At 43.8% G+C, this 4037-nt stretch overlaps 1 pseudogene; it reads right to left on the bottom strand.

Moving 5' to 3' along the window:
• Positions 1 to 2405: 2405 nt before the first annotated feature.
• On the bottom strand, positions 2406 to 2998 carry LOC119518482 (annotated as a pseudogene).
• Positions 2999 to 4037: the final 1039 nt, after the last annotated feature.

Below are 4037 nucleotides of genomic sequence, written 5' to 3'. Positions count from 1 at the left end.
CTTATATTTGGACGTTTCATATTATCTATCATATCCCTGAGGTCCATTTCGATTTTTTCAATTGTTTTCCCCATTCTTTCTTTTATGCTTTCATTTTCCATTCTGTCATCTTCCAGGTCACTGATTCGTTGTTCAACTTCCTCTAGTCTTGTACTATGAGTGTCCAGAATCTTTTTAATTTGGTCAACAGTTTCTTTAATTTCCATAAGATCATCCATTTTTTTATTTAGTCTTGCAATGTCTTCTTTATGCTCTTCTAGAGTCTTCTTGATTTCCTTCATATCCCATACTATGGTCTCATTGTTCATCTTTAGTTCTTTGAGTAGCTGCTCTAGGTGCTGTGTCTCTTCTGGTCTTTTGATTTGGGTGCTTGGGCTTGGGTTATCCATATCGTCTGGTTTTTTCATATGCTTTATAATTTTCTGTTGTTTTTGGCCTCGTGGCATTTGCTGAACTTGATAGGGTTCTTTTAGGATTTGTAGACCAATTGAAGTCCTTATCTCTAATTTATTAGATCTACAGCTTCGTGGAGTACACTTTCTCTAACTAACCAGCAGGTGGCGTCCACAAGCCACCTGTTCTCCACAAGCCAGTTCTCCCGTGCTTAGCCTTTTTGGTGAGTGGGGGAGTGAGTCTTGTGGGGTCCAATTGGTGTACCAAGCTTGCGTGTGTAGTTGGTGTTGCCTGCCCTGTATATGGGGCGTGTTTCTGGGCAGTCAGGGAGGGGGGGGGTGGCTCTAACAATCAAATCTCCCTGGTGATCCTAGAGTTTTAAAGCTGCTGCAATAGTCTAATCCTTCAGTTCAGTCCTGCCACAGTTTGTCTCTGCCACTGACCCACAAGTCCTTGGTATTGGCGTATGGCTCCAGAGACTTGCAAGTGGGCCCCTCTTCCAGGCCGTGCACCCTGGGTCCTCTGTTGAGGGATGACTGTGCTATGTCACAGGTGAGTGCCGTCCCCCCCAGGGCAGTTCTGGGCTGCTGGGCTGTGTAGGGAGTCTCCCAGTCTGCTGAAATGATGGCTGAATGGGGCTTTGTTAATTCACACTGCTCTACCTTCCCAACTCTGGGACAATCAGCTGAGGTTGCAGGGAAGGCTAATGTCCATGCCCAGTTTTGTGGTGTGTGCCTGTTATTTGAAGCACTTCCGTCACACTGGGTTGTCTGGGGCAGTTCTGGGCTATGGGGCTGGCGATGGGCAGGAGTGTTTCCTGTCCACCAGGATGATGGCTGTGAGTGGACACCCCCCTTTTCTTGGGAAGTTGTGGTGTTTAGTGAATTTTCTCAGCCACTGGCTTATTGCGTTTTGTCTCAGAGCTCTCCTAGTTCTGCTCTTGACTTGACCTGCCCAAATAGTAAGTCTTTGAAGCTTTCTGTATTGGCTTCTTAGAGTAATTGTTGTAGAAAAAGAAAAAAGGATTAAAAAAAAAAAAAAAAACGGGCCCTCCTCAGAGATCTAATGGGTTATTGAAATGCTAAGAGACAAAGCAACCAGGGCCATTAAGGAAAGGTCCACAGGGCAGAGAGGTCAGCTTTTCTTCGGGATTTGCATATGCGCCTCAGGGCCCTTCCCCTTTCTATGTTCACCAGAACTCCAAAAATCCTCCGCTTTTATTTTGGAGTTTTTCGTGTTGTTTTTTTTCTATGCCTGTCTCCTCTCTGCTGGGCTGGCTGCTCTTAGATTCTCCGGTGTCTGGTCTCAGTCTATCTATGGTTGGATTTTGGATCAGTACAATGAGTTTCCGATAAGGGCTGCCACTGCACTTCTCCCTTCTCCTTCCCGGAGCTGACAGCCCCTCCTCCCACGGGACTGAGCCTGGCAGGGAGGGGCGCGGGTCCCCTGGCCACAAAAACTTACAGATTTCGCTGATCTCAGCAGTTCGACATTTTCATGAGTGTTGTATGAAGTATGGCCAAAGTCAGATTGCTCTGTGGTGTCCAGTCCACGCAGTTCCTGGCTTTCTACCTACTTTCCTGGAGGAGTAACTAAAACATACAGCTCACCAGTCTGCCATCTTGCCCCGCCTCTTCATTTATATTTTAACTACTCGTTTATACCTGAACAAATTTTCATTTGGCATACTAACAATTTCCAAATGATGCAATAAATATTCTGGTTGCAGTATTTTATTATTTTTCTGCATTACATTTGGGAAAAAGAAGCCAGCTGCTTCAGCTATTTTAATACTAGTATTACTCTGGGATCACTTTATACAAATACATGAACAGAAACTGAAAAGAACATGTATTTCCCATGAGGAGACATTATTTACTCTGTGTCATTGGTATGTATTTGTAAAACGTTATAACACTGCAAACAAGAAGTTTCAAGACTGGACACATTTAAAAGTTTCTAGTTTACTACAGTAGTGCTGGTATACTTCTACCCAAGGCCTCTTAGTGATGTCAATCAACTGATGGTAGAACTTGGTCTATAAATTGCTTGATAGCCATCATTTGCTGGTGACATGAACTGTGCATCAAGCCCCCAGAAGTTTTGAAGGTTGCATTGGCTGCATTTACCAATGTTTTTAGCCTTTCCACAGTAAGAGAACCAAACATCCGGGGAACTAAAGGGTCGCAATCTCCATGGCAATGGAGGATAGATATATCTTTATTTGCGCCACTGAAAGGACCCTGTGGAAATGAACCCCGAAGAGGAAGCCAGCAGCTGAGTGCAACAACACCTGCCAGTTTCTGCTGTGTGGTAAGTGCAATATGTAAAGATAAAGCTCCCTCCTGGGAAAATCCTCCCAAAATAATCCTGTTAAGAGGAATTCCATTCTTCACCTCTCAGTCTATCAAAGTCTTGATGTTTTCTGCTGCCTACTTGACTCCAGGTTCATCCTCCTGTGAATCGGGCAAAAGCCTAATAATATCAAACCAAGCAGGCATACTCACTCATATTCATATTTAATACAATAGGCATTTTAACCGGTGCATGCGACCAGATATATTTGATATGTGAACTTCTGATACCTGCAAAGCCTTCTGCCCATCCATCCCTGTGTCTCCTAACTCATGAAGCAAAATAACCACCGAGGTGGCCTTGCGAGCGACAGGGACCACAGTCAGTAACGGGGCTGATGCGTTGTTGCTGCAGGGCACTGCCCGGCGGCCGCGGCCGGAAGCGGAAGGGGGACGAGCCACTGAGGAGTCTGTAGGCTTTTGAGCTACAATTCCAATATCAGTTATCAGGAGCCATCCAATGATAGATATTTTCAGCCAAAATATCTCTTGTGTTTGTTAAAATTAGTGCATGGTGTTGGGGCCATTCATCAAGAATGGTCCCACATCAGGTGATGACATTTATAATAATCCTCTAGATATAAACTAGAAAAGTTTTGACTTAAGCCTAATAAGTGAAACTTTCTTGTAATATATGCAAAAGTGAGTCATATTCCAAATATACTCTACCTATTTTCCTCACTCTATTTTTCTCAACATTTTTGTGAAAGCTGGTGTTCTGGTTTGCTAATGCTGCCATTATGCAAAATACCAGAAATGGATTGGTTTTATAAAGAAGGTTTATTTAGTTACAAATTTAGAGTCTGAAAGCCATGAAAATGTCCAAATTAAGGTATCAACATGAGTATACCTTCACCAAAGGAAGGCCAATGGCGTTTAGAAAACCTCTGTTAGCTGGGAAGGCAAGTGGCTGGCATCTGTTGATCCCATGTTGTGTTCCAGCTCCTCTCTCGGTTCCTGTGTGTTCTTCAAAATGTTGCTCTTGGGGCATTTTGTCCTCTCGTAGCTTCTCCAGAGTAAACACTGGGCTAGCATCTCCAAAGTGTTGGCAAAAGTCTGCTTTCAGCAACTATCTCCAAAAGTCTCTCCAAAATGTCCCTCCAGAATGTCCCTCTCAGCTGCTCTGCGTTCTTCTGTTTGTGAACTCTTGTAGGACTCCAGTGATTAAGTCAAGACCAAACCTGAATGGGCAAGGTCCGTATCTCCATGGAACTTATCCAATCAAACATTTTACTCACAGTTGATTGAGTCACATCTCTTTGGAAACACTCAAAGGATTCCAACCTAATC

Source organism: Choloepus didactylus, chromosome 2 (genome assembly GCF_015220235.1).
Source record: "Choloepus didactylus isolate mChoDid1 chromosome 2, mChoDid1.pri, whole genome shotgun sequence".
Lineage (NCBI taxonomy): Eukaryota > Metazoa > Chordata > Mammalia > Pilosa > Megalonychidae > Choloepus > Choloepus didactylus.
This window is presented reverse-complemented; position numbering and strand designations above follow the sequence as displayed.